Source organism: Nomascus leucogenys, chromosome 12 (genome assembly GCF_006542625.1).
Source record: "Nomascus leucogenys isolate Asia chromosome 12, Asia_NLE_v1, whole genome shotgun sequence".
Taxonomy (NCBI): Eukaryota; Metazoa; Chordata; class Mammalia; order Primates; family Hylobatidae; genus Nomascus; species Nomascus leucogenys.
In genome coordinates, this window is record NC_044392.1 from 51,809,758 (window position 1) to 51,829,781 (window position 20,024).

General features: G+C 40.4%; 2 pseudogenes across 1 annotated transcript in view; one reads left to right on the forward strand and one right to left on the reverse strand.

Moving 5' to 3' along the window:
* Positions 1-20,024, forward strand: part of LOC100583376 — a 40,412-nt pseudogene that overhangs the window by 12,762 nt on the left and 7,626 nt on the right. Inside the window, exons 2-7 of the transcript XR_004032671.1 lie at positions 12,968-13,181; positions 14,932-15,054; positions 15,883-16,097; positions 17,136-17,208; positions 17,672-17,877; positions 19,188-19,239. The product of XR_004032671.1 is annotated as a neuroblastoma breakpoint family member 3-like (transcript). The remainder of the gene's footprint in view (positions 1-12,967; positions 13,182-14,931; positions 15,055-15,882; positions 16,098-17,135; positions 17,209-17,671; positions 17,878-19,187; positions 19,240-20,024) is intronic.
* LOC105739133 lies at positions 3,844-7,591 on the reverse strand (annotated as a pseudogene).

The window sequence follows — 20,024 nt, forward strand, 5'->3', positions numbered from 1 at the left end:
TTATCAGGGCAAAAGAGAAAAACTGTATGATTGCCTTGTCATACACAGTAAAAGCATTTGGCAAAATTGAAAACTTTTTTCATGATTTATAAAAACAAACCCCAGAAAACTCTCAGCCTGATAAGAACAGAAGGCAACACTTCCAACCCCATTAAGGGCAGATTTGAAAAACCCACAGGTAACATTATATTAAATGGCATAAGATTGAATGCTTTTCCATTAAATCAGAGAAAAAAGTAGAATATCTGTTGTTACTCTTTCAATTCAGCATTACACTAGAGCTCTAAATCAATGCAATAAAGTAAGAAAAATAAATAAAAGTATTGAAAAGATTGAAAATAAAGAATTGAAGCTGTCTTTATTCACAGATAATGTCTGTGTATATTAACAATCCTAGAAATCTACAAAAATCTCCCAAAACTAATTAGTGAGTTTGGTAGTGCTGCAGAATATAAGCTCAATATAAGTAGTCTTTTGTATTTCTGTATATTAGCAATGAGCATTTGGAAAATGAAATAAAAATACAATTTAATTTAAATTAACATCTAAATACATGTTGTGGTTATAAATAAATTCAACAGGCTGGGTGCAGTGGCTCACACCTGTAATCTGTCAGCACTTTGGGAGGCCGAGGTGGGCAGATCATGAGGTCAGGAGATTGAGACCATCATGCCTAACATGGTGAAACCCCGTCTCTACTAAAAATACAAAAAATTAGCTGGGCATGGTGGCATGTGCCTGTAGTCCCAGCTACTTGGGAGGCTGAGGCAGGAGGATCACTTGAACCTGGGAGACAGAGGTTACAGTGAACCAAGATCGCATCACTGCACTCCAGCTTGGGTAACAAACTGAGATTCTGTCTCAAAAAAAAAAAAAAAGATAAAAAAAGAAAGTCAACAAAATCTATGTAAGGCCAGTACACCAAAAACTACAAAAAAGTTGCTTGAGAAATTATGAAAGAACTAAATTAGTGGTGAGATAAACCTTGTCATGGATCAGAAGATTGTTATGTTTAAAAAGTCAGTTCTTCATGAATTGATCTCCAGATCCAATGCAATTCTAGTAAAAATTCCAAGCGGCATTTTGGTAGAAATTTACAAGCTGATTCTAGCATTTATATGGTAATGTCAATGATCAAGAGTAATAAAAGAGCAATATTATAAAAGAATAATGGTGAATGAATTCACTACCTATTTCCAGAATTACTCTACAGCTATGAAAATCAAGATCATGTGTTTTGTTGAAAAAAATAGAATATATATCAGTGGAAGAGAAGAGAGAATCCAGAAATAGATACTCACATATATGTCGAATTAATGATTCTTAGGACATATATATATATATGTGTACATACCCACCCACCTGCCCACACACACTCACACATATATGTGTGTATATATATATTCACCTTTTTGAAGATTATCTATCGTTTTCCTAATAGGGAACATTAAGAGAACGTAAATAGAAGCCACAATATAGGAGATATATTTATCTCCAACAAAGGTTTTTTTTAGAGTGTATATATGTATACACACACACATATATACTATATATATATATATACACTATACATATATACTATATGTATGCTATACATATATATACTATATATATTGCAGTCTGATAAGATAAACAGCACAATGAAACAATTTCTCAAAAGACTTGAATAGATGCTTCAGAAAAGAAGACACATGAATGGTCAATTAGCATAGGAAAAGATGCTCTACTGTTTAGTCATCAGGGAGATCAATCAATACAACAATGAGATACCAGTACATATCCAAGAGAATGGCTAAAATTAAAAAGGCTGAAAATAGCACATGTTGGTGAGGATATAAACCACTTGGAAGTCTTATACTGGTAAGAATGAAAAATGTTATGACTCTGAAAATCTAACAGTTTCTTAAAGGTTAAACATGTACCAATCAGATGGACAGTCATTCCATTCCTGGGAATTTACACACTATGTCTGCACAATGATCTGTATGTGTGTTTCCAGACCAAACTGAGGGGCGGGCTGCTATTTCTCATGTCCCAGTAGCGAGACGCTGATGAACTGGAGAGGAAGAGAGTTTTCACTTCTGCAACTGGTTACAGGGAAAAGGCCTGGAAATTATCAACAGACCAAGTCAAAACTACAAAGTTTTCCTGAGCTTATGTACTTTCTAAGCTATATGTGTATGCGGAAGTGTGTATTCATCTAAATACATAAGTGATTAACTTCTTTTAATCTATAAGGTCTGAGTCCTGAAGACCTTCCTCTGGAGCCTCAGTAAATTCACTTAATCTAAATGGGTCTAGGTGCTGGGGACCCTTATCTTGTCTCCTGCTAAATCACAGAGGTTTGGGGAGTTCCTTCAGACCTCCAATTAACTTGTTTCTGGAGGCCTGGGGAGTTTCTTCAGACCCCCAATGAAACTTATTTAATACTAAATGACTCCTGTTAAGAATGCCTTCATTATGTTGTCATGCTTTAAGGTCCAGGAAAAGCCTAAGCAAAACTCTTGGTGGGCTTTTGTTACATTCCAGCCTTTGTATAAGGGCACTGGCTTTTTTTTTCTCCTTCCTCTTAATATTTAACTGAACCACTCAGTCAGTACTGAAACAATTGTTAGGGAGGCCTGTGTTAGTGAGACCTGGCTGCCACGTATGGATGCTCATTATAGTTTCTTCATAATAGCCCAAATATGGAATCATAGAAATGTCCAATAACAAGTGAAAGTATAAACAAACATGGTATAGCCACATGAAGGAATACTACTCAGCAATTACAAGGCATTAACTGTTGATGCAAATGCTCATATGGATGGATTTTAAAATTACGTTGAGGCATGAAAGAAGGCAGATACAAAAGAAAGCAGGTATAATTTCATCTATAGAAAATGGTTAAAAATGCAAACGAACCTGAAGTGACAGCGGCTCCTTGGGGACGAGGGTTGAAAGACTGATGAACTGCAAAGGGGTACAAGAAACTTTGGGGCATAAATTCCTCTATCTTGGTTGTGGCAGTAGTTCCATTAGTCTATACATTTGTAAACATGCATTGAATTATGCATTTTAAAGTGGTGCAGTCTGTTGTACCTAAATTAAACCTTTATAAAGTTGATTTCATCATCTTAATTTCTCCATACTAGCAATTAGCAGCTAGAAAATGAAATTCAATAAAACATAATAGAGATTAATAGTCAGAATCATTCCATGCTTAAGAATACATGCAATGAAGCAGGTACAAGGCCCCTAAAAGCAATTGGTGAGAAAAATTAAAGAAGACTAAATAGAGAAATAGATATCATGTTCATTGACTGGGAGACTCAATTTTGTTAGCATATTATATCAACACAATTCTGATTAATATTTCTAGTAGGAGATTTTAGAGAAATTTAAAAGCTAATTTCAAAATGTATTTGAAAATCAAAGAACTTAGAATAGACAAGTTTGTCTTAAAGAAGCAATAAGTTGGAGCACTTTCTCTGCTAGATTTCAAACCTGATTTTAAAGTAATTTAAAAATGGCAGTACTGTTGTAAGTATTCATAAATATATCAAAGTAAAAGAATACAGATTCAAACTATACATTCAAACATATGTACAGTTATTTTTTTTTTTAGTAGAATCTTTTTTATTCATAAAAAATCCCTCAAAACAAAAAAGTTTTCCAACCACACAAAAGAGGGGTATAGGTAGGGGAATGTGTCTGTCCATCTATCCCTGGCCCCCAGCCCATGTTGTTTTGGCAGCAATAAGGTGTGTGGGGTAATGGTCCCCGAAATTAAAATCGTGTGTGTACGAGAAGGAAAGTGGGGCAAAGCTGTGGGGAGCGGTGGAGGCGAAGGAACAAAGGAGGTCAGTATTGGGAACGCTGAAGGTGGGAGGCCATTTTACAACATTTCTTTGTTATGAAATGGTGAAACTGCCATGGACACCTTCTTTGCACATCAGCAGGACTAGCGTCTTGGCAGTCATGGTGACAGTGAAATTGAAGGTGGGGGCTCCACTGATGCTCTTTATATGAAGATGCACGGTCAATTCCCCATCCTGCAGCAGTGAATCCGGGACCACAGTATGTTTCTGCCCCCCCCCCACACCCCCCCAGTGTCAGCCCATTCACGAAAAAGCTTGACCAGTCTTTGCCAACAAGGACACCAACCTCACCTGGGGTGATGTCGAAGAAGGTTTTCCCTGAGATGGCAGCCCAGTTGGAGGGCGAGTTCTTGTTGCCCATGATGGTCATGTCCTAACAGGTCCCGTCTGCCACGAGGCTGTAGATGGAGGCATCCACTTGGCCATTGCTTTGCTGCAGGGGCTCCTCTGGTCGCTGCTGCTGGGGCCGCCTGGGCTGGCAGGCAAGGGAGGCGGAGAGCTCGGGGCAGGCGCTGCCCTCCTCACCACAGCTCTGCTAGCTGTGCAGCAGCCCTAGCACTGCCACTTTAAAAAAACTTTATTCATTTATTTATTATACTTTAAGTTCTAGGGTACATGTACACAACTTGCAGGTTTGTTACATAGGTGTACATTTGCCATGTTAGTTTGCTGCACACATTAACTCATCATTTACATTAAGTATTTCTCCTAATTCTATCCCTCCCCCAGCCCCCCATCCCATGACAGGCCCTGGTGTGTGATGTTCCCTGCCCTGTGTCCAAGTGTTCTCATTGTTCAATTCCCACCCATGAGTGAGAACATGCTCGCACCGCTACTTCTAAATGTTTTAAAAACAAAGGCACCAATGCCCTTCATTGGGGAAATGAAAGACTTTTAAGTAAAATGATTTTGGGTGAAATAATATTTGTTGTTTTAAAAAGTTAATATTAAAACCACTCTCCTTCATACATTGAAATTAACTTAAGATGTGAAAGTTAAAATTAGAAATCCTGTAAAGAAAAATAGGAAATAGTTTCATGAACTTGACATAGGAAAATATTTCTTAGACTAGATACTGTAGCACTCACCACAATAAGAAATCAAGCGAATTGCACTTCATTTTAAAAAGCCTTCTACTTATTATGTTGTTGATTAACAACTTAAAAGCTATCTGTAGACCAGGAATAATTATTTGCAATATAATATAGCAAAAAATATGTATATATAAATGGACTCATTCAAAATATATAAGGAACTCCTATAGATTACAAAGAAAATGACAAACACCCCAGTATATCAACAAACATAAAAATTTGAGAGGATATTTTCCATAAGAAGATATCTAAATGAACATTAGGCCTGAGAAAACCAAAACAGGATATCACTACACACTTGTAGAATGGCTATATATAAAAGACTGAAAATATTAAGTGTGTGGGAATGTAGAGCAACTGGAAATGGCCTACATCTTTCATAGAAATGTAAAATAATACAATTACATTGCAAAACTCTGTGTCCACACATTCACCAAGCAACTCTATCCCTAGCTATAGATATCCTGGAAAATAAGTATGTATCTTCACAGAAATAATTGTATGAGAATATTCATAGTTACTTATGCACAGCAGCCAACGAATAAACCTGTCTCCCCTCAGAAAAATGGATATCAAATTGTGTGAAAATCATACAATCAATAGGGTATTACTTGGCCAAAACAAAATGAAACAAGGGAAAAAGAAAATCAAACAAATTAGTGGCATATATAACCACCTGAGTAAGAGAAGCCAAAACAAGAGAACATACTAAACGATTCCATTTTTTAATTTTTTTGAGATGGAGTCTCACTCTGTCCCCCAGGCTGGAGTGCAGTGGCACGATCTTGGCTCTGCCTCCCAGGTTCAACAAACTTTCCCTGCCTCAGCCTCCCAAGTAGCAGGGATTAAAGACACCTGCCACCACACCTGGCTAATTTTCGTATTTTCAGTAGAGACAGAGTTTTACCATGTTGGCCAGGCTGGTCTTGAACTCCTGACCTCAGGTGATCTGTCCGCCTCAGCCTCGCAGTCTTGGGATTACAGGCGTGAACCACCAGGACTGGCCAAAATGATTCCATTTTCATGAAGCACATCAATAAGCAAAATTAATCTCTGGTGGCTTCTATAGTTTAAATATTGGTCCCTTCCAAATCACATGTTTAAATGTGGTCCCCAGTGTTGGAGGTGGGTGTTAATGGGAGGTGTTTGGGTCACGGGAGTGGATCCTTCATGAATAGATTAATCCCCACCCTGGGAGAAGGTAGTGAGTGAATTCTCACTCTCTTAGTTCCTGTAGGAGCTGGTTATTAAAAAGTGCCTCTCACCTTACTCTCTTTCGCTTCCTCTCTCACCATGTGATCTCTGCACACACTGGTTCCTTTTCACCTGCTGCAAGTGGAAGCAGCCTCAGGCCCTAATTAGGAGCAGATGCGGGTGCCATGATTCTTGTGCAGCCTGTAGAACTATGAGCAAAATGCACCTCTTTTCTTTATAAATTACTCAGCCACTGGTATCCCCGGTCCAGCAACACAAAGGGACTAAGGCAGTGACAACATTCAGAATATATTCTTCATTTGGGGGATGAATATTGACTGGCAAGGGCCACATAAGAACCTTGTGGCATGTGGGAAAATGTTCTCTGTCTTTAACTGGGTGTTATTATACAATGTATAATTATATTAAAATTTATAAAGCTGTACCTTTAGGTTTTTTGCAGTATTCTCTATGCAAATTATATCTCAGTGAAGAACTGTTAGCATACAACAAAGAGAGAGAAAATAAACACTCAAAAATGTGAAAATGGACAGAAAATAGGTAACAAATATTTAGCATATAAATAAGAGGGATCTGTTGAGAAGAAATCAAAAGAAATGGAACAGAACAAAGACAAAAAAGTATAATAAAAAAGTTTAAATTTCAGAGTTTGAAATGACATTAAAGTGGCACACAATTTCCTTGGGAAAATCAAGCGAGAGCCATGAACTCTGAGACTAATTCCAGCAAAAGTGTGTAAATCAGTTTGATCTAATGGTACATGGTTAGCTTTGAAGGCCAAAAGGAACTGGTTTCTAATTCTTATTCCTCTCCTCACTAGTTTTGTGACCTGGGGAAATTTTGCAATCTTTCTGAGTTTGTTTTCTCATCAGGAGCAGGATAATACCTAAGTAACATGATAGTTCATAGATTTAAATATGATCGCATGGTAGTGGACATGAACCATAATTAGTTTTTAAGAATATATTTACACTGAGCTCTCCTTTATCCACGTTAAAATTGTAGACAAACAATTGACAAAGAATAGACAAAATGTTCTAACATAAACATTCTTCCTTTGTTTCTAGAAAGAAGTCACACATACAGTAAAAACAAAGAGGACCTAGTTCAATTGAACAATCTTCCCCAAACCCTGAAACAGCTCTACTTTCTAACACCAGACATGTCTTGACTGACTCCAACCCCTGCAGTCCCCTCTGTCTGGAATAGATGGAGGAAGTTTGCTCCAGCCTTAGAACAGCATGGGCTGGCAAGCGTTCTCAGAGAGCCTCTTGACTTCAACTCTGAAGGCCCTGAGAAATATGTGCAACTGGGTCGGGTTAAGGCTAAGCTGAATCACATGACCAGGGCTCTCACCAGCGCCGAAGTCAGTGGAAGGATATCAGTCCCCAGAGCTCTGTTACAGGCCATGGGATGCTCCATGGAGGGGTGGTGAGCATATGAATAACAATCAGGAGAAACATCGGTAATGGACACGAGGCATAAACAATGTCTGCCCTCCACTAAAAGCCAGGAAAGTTCTCATTCAAAAAACGATATCTTGAAGGAAACGTAGTTACAAATCTTTGTGACTTTGGATTAGACATTTTTTAAGCAGGCACAAACAACCCAAAAATAGATAAATGGACTTAATTAAAATAAAAATCTTATATGCTTCAAAGGACACTGTCAAGGAAGTGAAAAGATAATCCACATAATGGGAGAACTATTTCCAAATTATGTATTTGACACGGGTCTAGTACCTAGAGTATATAAGAAATTCATATAACTGAGCAATAAATGACAACCAAATTTAACAATGGGAAAAAAGCTGTGAGTAGAGGTTTCTCTAAAGGAAACACACAAATGGCCAAGAAGCACATGCAAAGATATTCAATGTTTTTCATTAGGAAAATGTAATCTTAAACCAAAATGCGATACCACTTCACACCCACTAGTATGACTTAGGAAAAAAATAAAGATAATACATGTTTGGAAAGTTATGGAGAATATGGAATTCTCATATATTACTATTGGGAATGTAAAATGATATAGCTACTGAAGTTGGTAAACAGTGTGTGAGTTCCTCAAAAAGTTAAACATAAAAAAAGTTAAACATAAAGTGACATATGATGCAGCAATTGCACTCCTAGGTTTACAACTGAGAAAATGAAAAACAGGTGTTCACTCAAAAACATCTACAAAGGTGTTGATAGCAGCATTATTCATAATAGTTAAAAAGTGGAAACATCTTAAACCACTGTCAGTTGATGAATAAACAAAATGTGGTATAACCATATAGTGGAATATTATTTGGCCATAAAAAAGTGAAGTACTAATGCAGGCTAGAAAGGATGAAACTTGAGAACAATATGCTAAGAACCAGATGTAAAACACCACATTTTGTTATTCCATATAGAGGAAGTGCCCAGAACAAGTACATCTATATATAGAGAAAGTAGATTAGTGGTTGTCAGAGACCTCAAGAAGGGGGGAATTGGAGAGTGACTGCCCATACAGGCATGTTTTTGGTATTATGAAAATATTCTGGAATTAGGTAGTGGTGATGGCTGTGAAACTTTGAAATATGGTAAAAGACACTGAAATGTATGCTTAAAAATGGTGAATTTTGTGATATATGAATTGTACTGTAGAAATAATAATAATGACAACAGTAATAATTCAAGATGTCTTTCCACATCTCCATGTCCTGTATTTTCATTAAAAATGAATAAATAAATAAATAAATAAATAAGCATTTCAGGGGCCAGGCTCGGTGACTCACTCCTGTAATCCCAGCATTTTTGGAGGCCTAGGTGGGAGGATCACTTGAGGCCAGAAGTCCAAAACCAGCCTGAGCAACATAGCAAGACCTTGTCTCTATGAAAAATAAAAAACTAGCCAGAAATGGTGATGTGTGCTTAGAGTTCCAACTACTTGGAAAGCTGAGGCAGGAGGATAGCTTGAGCCCAGGAGTTCGAGGTTGCAGTGATCTATAATCACCAGTGTACTCCAGCCTGGGTGACAGAACAAGACGCTGTCTCAAAAAAAAAGAAAAAAAAAAAGACATCTCACTTTAATAGTAAGTGGCCAGAATATGATGCTGGCAGCAAGTTGTGAGGAAATGTATTAGATGAAAGAGGTTACATTCTTACATTCCGGAAGTTTTCCTTTTTTCAGAAATGAGGTATAGGGGAGAGAAACACGTACTTGGAAAGAACTGACCCAGCTGAAAATGTGGGAAGGAGATGGGGAAGAGGCTGCTCCACCTGAGATCTGGCTCCAGGACTTACAGCAAGGAGAATTTAGGAAAGTTACAGACTCTCTGTGCCTCAGTTTTTTCATCAGCAAAACAGAATCATCCCATAAACTGTAAGGTCGATGCTATCAGTGGGTCCCCAAATTGACTGCACATCTGAGTCATGTTAACAGACACATTCCAGGCCCCACCTGAGCCCTCTGAATCCAAATCCCTTCAAGGAGGACAACGAACTTGTCCTCCAGTGCAAATGAACATTTGCACTGACTTTTCCCAGGTGTTTCTTACTCTGATCAACTTGGGGGTAGGACGCATTGAGCTGCATCACATCATTCCAAAGCCAAAACACAACAGCAGGACAAGAATATTTTCAATGCAGTCTCTAAAGCAGAGGAGAAACTGTTGTGGGAACCTAGAAGTAAAGGAGATCTGGCTTGCTGGGCTCCATTTAAACCTTATTTTGAGTACAGCAGAGACATAAGCCCTTCGGGACACATGCCTGAGGCAGTGACAGTCCAACTTTGGAAGAATGGAAGCCCTAGCTTCAAATTCAAGCATGCTTTGCATAGAAATTAGGTTTACCTCTTTTTGCACAGCAACATGGCCAATCTTTCCTAAGCTGTTCATCTTACAAGAAAAATAATCATACTGCTAAGAATTCAAACTTCAGCAGTCATGGGTAAGTAAGGAAGTCTTATAAACCTATTCTAGCCACCTAACAAGAAACCAGAAATTTAGCAAGTTCTTTCACTTACAGGACAGTTGTGTTCACTAGATCAGAGGCACTGAGACAGGAAGAACAGACCCCTAAAAGGGGAAAGTGTTCCTTTCAGTTTTAGGACCATCACTGGAATATTAGGGAAGTGGGAACAGCTGCCCGCTCTACAGTCTGGGTTGCCTTTGTGTCTGGAATGTTTCTGACGTCCTGATCCCTATGTCCATTTCAGGGAGCCTTGGGAGGAGCCAGAATCACTGATGGAATTGGACAGTGCACAGAGATGGCTCAGCAGGATGAGGTTAAGTGCAGAGGCAAGTCTAGGTCATACTGATAGACAATGAGTGGTGCTGATGGGGACAGACAAAGATAAAATCAAAAGTTTGAGCTTCATTTTCAAAAACTCAAACTAATAACAAACTTGGCCTTATAAGAAATAATAAGTATTTTTCTATTTACATGAGAATTTAATCTCAAAACAGAAATCAAAAAAATATTAAGTGCAGGACATAAAACCTAAACCATTGCTCATATTTATTCTTTCTAAATAGAGCAAAGTATAAAATCTTCTCCATAAAACAGACATTGTGGTTATAAAAAGGCAAAAGTCTTAGTGAGAATCATTGGTATTCCATAGAAGAGTGAATTAAACACAGCCAAAGGAAGACCCAAGTCTCATACTTCTTTTGTATATTCCAAAGTTCCAGGGAAATTCCAGGTGATAGAGGTTATTTCCCATACTGTTAAAGCAAGGTTGCAGACACTTCTGAATTTTGGTCCCAGTACACTATGAGGGCACACCTCTGTCCTGGAAAATAATACAGGAATGAATACACTTCCCGTGACTCATTCTGGTCATTCTTCCAGCATCACAAAAACCAAAAAATGGAAATATGGCCAAATACACGATTTGCTATCCCTCTTCTTCAAGTTTCTTACCTGTTATTTATGGATAATAGCATTACCTTCAGGATTATGATGAAGATACAATGTCAAAATATGAGCACAGTTTTGAGCAAAATGCCTTGTATGAATTGGTCAATGAATAATTACTGAATAATTATGTGAATATTTACTGAATTATATGGATCCTATGAATAATTACTGAATAATTATTGTGATTGCTTTTATTGGCAGTGCTGAAAACTCATCCCTGTGTGACCTCATGTAAGCCATGTAACTTTGTGAACCTGCAGTTTTATCATTTGTAAAATGAACAAACTTGACAGATTTTCATTCTGAAACAGAACGTCAGGTCTCCCAGACCCCAGAAAATACATTGACTTAAAGCCCTTGATACATCTCAAAGCAGTGTCCTTACAGTGTCATTGGAGGATGGTGTGGGCTGCAGAGAGAGATGCTTTCAAATGGGATTGATCCAGTCCTCCTTCCTTCACTTCCACATGAATGCTGGGCAGCCTAGGGTCACACCCACTGCACCCTCAACTCAGGCAAGTCCAGCAGCCAATCTTAGGAGACTTGGGCTACAGAACAGTCTCCCAAGTTCCAGGCTCACAAAACCTAGGTGGGATGAAAGCTGAGAAAGTGAGGAGGTGGTTCAGGGGATCACTCTTTTCTACTCATGCCTCTCACCTCAAACTCACCTTCTACTGCACAGCAACACTGAAGATCAGCGAGCAACCCTGACCGTAACCTTGATCTTGCCATGTTCTGTTAGTGGAATGAAACAAAAAATCAATGGTATTAGTCCAACTCAACAAAAATATGTATCAAACCATATTCCATAAGAACTGCTCGTGGCCCTGTTCTTTTCAGTATATGGGAAAACAAAATGGAAACAACAAAATAGCATCAGGTTTACAAAAATTCCCAAGATAGATGGTCACACACGTTTTCAGGAGATCCCTATATAAATGGTTTTGATCACTTGATACCTTGAAAAGAGCTCTTGTGGCACTAGAATGACATTCATAAGTGACAAGTATAAAATGTAGTGCTCAGTGACATTAAAAAACAAATCAACCCACATAGAGGAAGAGTTTTGGTTGTTGGGATGTCATACTTGTCTAGAGTGTAATGAAAAGCCAAGATGGTGCCCCAGTAAGAAAAAAAGAAATCAACGTAACAATGGGATGCAGCAAGAAGAATACTGAGACAGGAAAGAAAACATTTTTAAAAAATGAATTATTCATTCACTTTTTAGTGAATACAGAAAAAACTGCAGAAGACCCAGAGGACATCAGGGCAGGCTAAAATTTGATACCTTAGACTTGTGGAAAAGCCTTAAGATCTGTTTTAACTTAGAGCAGGTAGAGTGACTTCATGACTACCATTAAGAAAATATAACCTGTTGGGAAACTGTTTCTGCCTTGATGATATTGTACAGACAAGAGATAAACAGTGAGGAACATACTTAGATGTATTGGGAAAGAGATGGGTCTGTGGCATTGTCACAAGGGTACACGAATACTGAGAGGGAATGCTGAAGGAATAATCCCCATTGGTGGTGACCCTCAGGTGAGACTAGGGTGCCTGAGTTTCAGCAAAGCCTGGGCAATTGCAACGCAGAGCTCCTAAGATTCCATGACACCCCTATGTTCTAATTCTGTTATTGCAACTGCAGACAGTTACTTGGCACGCTGGCCACAATCTTCCTTACTCTTGTCAGAGTCTGAGCCACTGGTAGTGAGTGCCTTCAGCTCTGAGTTCAGGCACCTCAAATCTTGTTTTTGTGGTCAAGGATCCTACAGTGCTGTGGGGAGTGATCACATTTTTCTCAATAGTAAGTTAAGAATTTCAGTTACTGACATCCCTCAGTCCTGATTAAACGTATTGGATTTCACCAGTTTTTAACCCATCATGTGCTTGGGTTTCTTCTCCCCAGTCCTTGGCTCCACCTCTTCTGCCACAAACGTCAGCATGGTGGTACCTGCCAGCCCTTGGTCCAGTGAGAAGGCAAAAAAGAGCATTCTAGAAATCAATGAGAAATTGCACCCCCAGCTGGCAGAGAACAAACAGCAGTTCAGAAACAGCAAAGAGAAATTTCTTGTAACTCAAGTGGCCTACTTCCTGGTCAACCAGCAGAACAAATACCACAAGTTCTATAGGCTCACCATCACAAAAGTGATGAATGATGTCCTATCTTCTCTCTAAGAAACTAAATGCTGTCTCCATCAAAAATAATTTCATCCTTCCCATACATCTAATAAACTAGAAATGGGTATTTTAACATTTTGTTAAATTTGGAAGACAGAGGTACCAAAGTATTTAGCAACTTTCCATGTTTGCAGTCAGCTGGGGGTGAGACTAGAGTTAAAATCCCAGTTACTGATTTCCGACACAGGCACAGAATGACCTGTTTTCTCCAAGAGGTGAAATCATGTTTTCAAGAATCCTCTCTGTACTATATAAGATCCTGCAGACAAATAACATCTAGTCTGTTGTTCTAAATGTCTGGACAAGTGAACTTTTATTCAGTTCAAGCTTCTGTTGAGGCCCAATAGGCAAAGCTCTGTTCTAGTGACCCTGAGGGAAACTTGGTGATAGTACCCAGTACCCACTCTGAAGGACTTCAAGAGCAGTCTGCTCCTAATAGAACATGTGGTATATATAAGTAACAGCATCAAGTGCAGGGAGTAGGGGCCGTGCACTGTGGCTCACTCCTGTAATCCCAGCACTTTGGGAGGCTGACTTGGGCAGATCACAAGGTCAGGAGTTTGAGACTAGCCTGGGCAAGATGGAGAAACCCCGTCTCTACAAAAATTTCAAAAATTAGCTGTGCGTGGTGGCGGCGCCTGTAATCCCCACTACTCGGGAGGCTGAGGCAGGAGAATCCTTTGAACCTAGGAGGCAGAGGTTGCAATGAGCCAAGATCACACCATTGCACTTGAGCCTGGGCGACAAGGCAAGACTCGTCAAAATAAATAAATAAATAAATTTAAAAAAGTAGAGAGTACTCTGTTGAGAGGGAAGTCCTTTTTCCTGGGGCACAGGCTGTTGTTCCTAAAGAGGAAGAAAGATGGCACCTGAGAATGTGTGGAAGTAGAAGTACAGTGTGCAGAGCAGGGACCCTGGGCCTGTCTCCTGGGCTCCATCCAAGTTGCTTGTCTTGTCTGTCCCTCAGTCTGTTCCTGTTTCCTCATCTGTTCACAGGGTACGACAATAATACCTACCTCTGTAAATTTCTGAAATAAATTACATGAGCTATTTCTTGCCAATCTCCTAGAACATTTATTGGCACAGAGTAAACAGTATCAATTAGTTCTTCATTCTACTGTTTCTAAATTAACACAAACTTTATTAGCATTTGGGCATATTCCCTTCATGGCCTTATGGTCTTATGCCTCATACTTTATGCTTCAGATATGGTTCTCAAAATCATACCTAAAGATAAGGTTTAAAAATCAAAGATTTTAAAAATCTTTGACATATTTGTCCTTGAAATTCCCAGTAAAAGGGAAACCATCAGTCCCATAGTACTAGGGGGCCTTCCTGACTGTACAAGAAATCACTACTTCATGCCCCAGTGCAGTGTTTTAGAGGAGAGGCTGCAAGGCTTGGGAAAGTGGCCCCGCATTCAGAGTCAAATCTCTGGGGCTATGAATTCTGACTCCACTTCATTGTAGTTGAATCATCTTGTAAACTTCCTTGATGTGCCCCTGAGTTTCTCTTTCTTCGTTCCTAAATTTTGGAGGATCAGATGCCAGAAAGTCAGGAGACTGAAGAGTAAAGATGTGGAAATCCCTGCCTAGAGCCTGGTACTGGGGACAATTTTGTCCTTGGGATGGACCTGGCTCCTGCCCTGTAGGCAGTGACCAGAGCAGCACGTCCAGCTTTCCACTGAGGCAGGCATGTCTGTCTTTTCTCAGAGTGTGAAGAGTGCCAAGACCTCATAAAATCTATGCTGAGGAATGAGCTGCAGTTCAAGGAGGAGAAGCTTGCAGAGCAGCTCAGGCAAGCTGAGGAGCTCAGGTGAGGGGGCCCTGTGGGGGCAGTCAGGTCACAGATGTGTAAATCTCTGAAGTACAGCAGCTCAGTGGGGAGAAGTAAGAGCTAAGCTGGGCCAGGGGAAAGGCGGGCATTGCCATGGTAGGCTCTTGACACACAAATATTTATCAAACAGAGAACAAGGATAGTAATAAATTATGGGTTGCAGTTGTTTCTCAGAGCCTTGTTTTCTCTTTTTCAAACAAGTAATTGTTGAGGTGAAATTTGCATAACACAAAATTAACCAAAGGAGTGGGAGCCACCCAGCAGCATTCAGTATACTCAAAATGGTGTGCCATCACCACCCCACTTACCCTTAGTCAGAGTCACCTCCTGACTGCTCCTTCTCATTCTTTCACTCAATCAGTGTTGCCTTCTTGACACTCATTCTTTTCTTCTTTTGTCTTTTCAATTCTCCCCATCTGCACCTGGCCTCATTTCTGTACATGGCTTTGTATCTAGTCGCTGCAAGAGACACTATGTGTATTTTCACATGGCGGTGTCCATGGCCAGAGTGAGGAACTGAAAGGATGTCATTTTGAAATTGAATTAGGAAGACATCTACTTTTGTTTACAGAAGAGAAAGATGAATGGAACATCATCGAGGATCTTACAGGAGCCCTCTCTGATATAGAGGAAGCCTGTAAACCATTTTTGATTCTTTCCCTTGGCCACAGACATTTCTTTAAACATGTGCTGACCTTCTGCTTGGAGGTCTCCTTGAGGACATTGTCTCAGAAATCTCTGTCATAATATTAGAACTGATCACTCATCCATTTCCACCGTTAAATTTTCTCTACTATCTAACCGTAGGTGATATAAAGTCCCAGTCCACTCTCAGGAATGAGAGCTGACCCAGTTACGGGAGAAGTTACAGGAAAGGAGAGACGCCTCCTGCTTATTGAGTCAGCATCTCCAGGCCCTCCTCACTCTGGATGAGCCGGATAACTCCCAGGGGCAGGACCTCCAAGAACAGCCTGCTGAGGGGTGTAGGCTGGCACAGCACTTTGTCCAAAAGCTCAGCTCAGGTAAGGTGGCTATAGGCCCTGATGACCCAAAACCCCAGGCTTATGAGAGACTCCAGACCTCCTTACTTTCAATGACAGTTGTATCGGTGATGTTTTTTTCCACTAAACATATGTGGCCATGACATGACCAGGACTTCCTGGGTAAGAACAGAGATGGGAAACCCATGGGGTTGGAGGTCACAGTATTGCAAGTGTCCCTCCTTCCTTGATGGAAGGTCATCTTTGGAGCAAGAGGCAGCATCTATCTAGTTTTAAAGGACAGGAAGGAGGCTGTGACAGGAGGGCTGTTAGAGTGAAAAGAGCTCTGGACTAAGAATGAAGGTTCCCATGCTGTCTCTTCAGCAATGTTCTTATTAACTGTTGGTGAGTGAGTGATTTATCCTTCCCAAGTTTCTCTCTCTCCATTTGCAAAGGCAGACAGATTGTCTCTTGCAAGGGACTGAAGCATCCAAATGTGGGAACACTTACTACTGCTTTTCAAAATGAGATGAAGCTCCTCGCCTTGTCATGTTGCAGAAGGCACTTGATGTGGGGGCTTTTGATGGTAGGAAGTGCTTCAGACTGGAGCACTCCCCATGGAGAGAATGTCACACAGCAGAAGCCACATGGAGGGCCTGCGAAGTATCCTGATGCATAGAGCACTGTGGGACAAGTTTGTCCTCTCCTAAGAGAAAGAATTAGGTTCAAAATGCAAACTGTGACAGGACACCAAGCCTGTGCCTGGGAATCACATCTGTGATGGGATGGGGGAGACAGTTGCCAAAGTCCAGAGAGAGGGTGCACAAGCCTCCAGTGATATGGGAGCAAAAGATCTTTTCAATATTTGGCCACATCTTGATGATGGCCCTCCAGATCAGAAATGCATTACCTGATGGATCAGGAAACCGTGCCAGTGCATTTTGTTAAAGATAAAACATGAGAGCTTTCAGTTGAATGGTGACCCATGCCTAGATGTTCATGTCTCTGTGTACATAGGGCTGACTGTGCTTGCAGGGTGTGAAGTGGGAAATATCTGAACGAACACTTCTGTATTTACAGAAAATGACGAAGATGAGGATGAAGATGTTGAAGTTGAGGAGGCTGAGAAAGTACAGGAATCATGTGCCCCCAGGTAACACTGAATACTCAGGAGCAAGTAATGGGTGGTAACATATGAAAAAGGTCTAGGAGGCACACCCTCTCTGGCATCTACAGTGGGCCAAAAGCCTGCATTCCCTTGGCCACAGTACGTGAAATTCAACCCAGCATAGACACAGAGTGTGGCATCTGTCGAGTTTCTCTATGTGTGCCGAGTGTCATGTCTGTACCGTACAGGGATAGCTGAGTCTTCATCCACCTCACCTCCTATCTGTCCAGTGCAATGAACACCAGCTGCTCTCTTCCTCTCTGGCTCCTTTGGCAGCCATGCTCTGCTGCAGAGAGAAGAGGATTGCCCGTTCCCTCTTAAAGGGAACCTCCTGTTTGCTTTCTGGGACCACTTTCTTATGCCTCCTGTCAAAACCAGCCAGGACTCCCTGGGGTCCAATCCCTCTGTGTCTAATCTTCTGTCATCTCAATCCCACCTGGCTCATCAGGGAGGTGCAGAAGGCTGAAGGAAAGGAAGTCCCTGAGGACTCACTGGAGGAATGTGCCGTCACTTATTCAAACAGCTATGGCCCTTGTGACTCCAAACAGCCTCACAGGAACACCAAAATCACATTTAAGGAAGAGAAAGTTGATCCATCTCTCATTGATTCATCCTCTCCTGATGAATGAGAGGATGCTGTACACATTATCCCAGGTTGCCTCTATTTTCCTTGTGTCTCATACCTCTTTCTAGGCTGAGGAAGATAAACTCTGAAGACAGGCTCTATATACACAAATTGGTTTGAATAGAAAACTAGGATTGGATTCTAAACACAGATATCAAGGAGTTTTTGTGTCCTTCTCAGCTCATGTCATGGCTTTGTTTGCCAGTCCCCAGTATCAAGTTACTGGACCCCAAGCAAGTGTGACAATCTCATAGTCACCTGAGTGCAGGAGGTTCACAGGAAGTATCTGTCAGGCCTCCTAGCTTCGACTTAGCATCTCTTGTCACCTGTAATTAGGTCATCTGTCCCTGAACAATGTCCATGGAGTTTCTATGCCTTTTTAAGGAAGCTGGCAGATTTTCCTGTGTATTTGGAAATATTGTTCCCCAGGCTTCACTGCTCTCAGCTTTAATCTCGATCTCCTTTAAGTCAGCTTACCTAACTACTTAGCTGCACAGTCACCTTGAAATTGGGAAGGAAACTTTCTTCTTTACTTTGCTGATATATTTTCATAAAGCAAGGCTGGACCCTGGTTCTCCACCCCATCAATGCAATGGCTGATCCAATGTTTCTTTGTAGCATCATAGATTCGTTTTTTTGTTTTTTTTTTTTTTTTTTTTTTGCGTTGGAGTCTTGCTCTGTCACCCAGGCTGGAGTGCAGTGGCACCATCTTGGCTTTGTGCAACCTCTGCCTCCCAGATTCAAATGATTCTCCTGCCTCAGCCTCCTGAGTAGCTGGGACCACAGGTGCACACCACCACATATGGCTAATTTTTGTATTTTTAGTAGAGATGGGGTTTCCCCATATTGGCCAGGTTGGTCTTGAACTCATGACCTCAAATGATTCATCTGCCTCGGCCTCCCAAATCACAGATTCTTTTTAAAGCAAGAGCTGTTCAAATTTATCTATCAGTCGAGTTTCATGTACAGATGCCTCTAAACATTTAATGTCTGTGTTACCTGGGGATATAAGTCAGTATTGCAGCAACACTCCTAGAAAATTGTTTGAGCAATTTTTGGAGATTTTTTGGGGAAAAATTTTGTTTAACTTTGCATAGACTCAGGAATGGAATATGGCATTATGGTCTACCCATAGAGAGAGATTTTGGCCTGTGGGTCTGGAAAGCAGGGTCATCTACTTCTCATCAGACTTAATATAGGGTACCCTGGAATATTCCTATCAGAATCATATTCTTGCACTGAGAATAGTTATGTCCTTGTGCTATGACTGAACACTGATTTGGTCATATGTGAAGTGTGAATTGCTTAATGTGACCTGCTTCTCTGAATTTATTTACAGAAAATGAAAGTGATGATGAGGAAGAGGAAGAAAAAGGGCCAGTGTCTCCCAGGTAATGCTGTGGAATTGTGGGCTGTTAATTCAATAGTGACACCAGGAGATTGTAGATTTAGGGAAAAAGGGGAAGTGATGTACAGAACTATTTCTTCTTTTCACCCAATTACAAATTGTCCTTATTAACAATGTTGTGTGTTATTTGTGGCCCATGTATTGGTTTTAATTTTGTAGTCCTGTCAAGATAGGAACTTGCAATCAGATGAGCCAGGTGAACTAGCCAAATAGGGATTTCTTGCTGATCTTTTCACAAAACGAACTCCTGGATTCATTGATTTTTTTGAAGAGTTTTTTGTGTCTCTATTTCCTTCAGTTCTACTCTGATCTTAGTTATTTCTTGCCTTCTGCTAGCTTTTGAATGTGTTTGCTCTCGCTTTTCTAGTTCTTTTAATTGTGATGTTAGGGTGTCAATTTTGGATCTTTCCTGCTTTCTCTTGTGGGCATTTAGTGCTATAAATTTCCCTCTACACGCTGCTTTAAATGTGTCCCAGAGATTCTGGTACGTTGTGTCTTCGTTCTCATTGGTTTCAAATAACATCTTTGTTTCCATCTTCATTTCGTTATTTACCCAGTAGTCATTCAGGAGCAGATTGTTCAGTTTCCATGTAGTTGCACAGTTTTGAGTGAGTTTCTTAATCCTGAGTTCTAATTTGATTGCACTGTGGTCTGAGAGACAGTTTGTTGTGATTTCTGTTCTTTTACATTCACTGAGGAGTGCTTTACTTCCAACTATGTGGCCAATTTTGGAATAAGTGTGATGTGGTGCTGAGAAGAGTGTATATT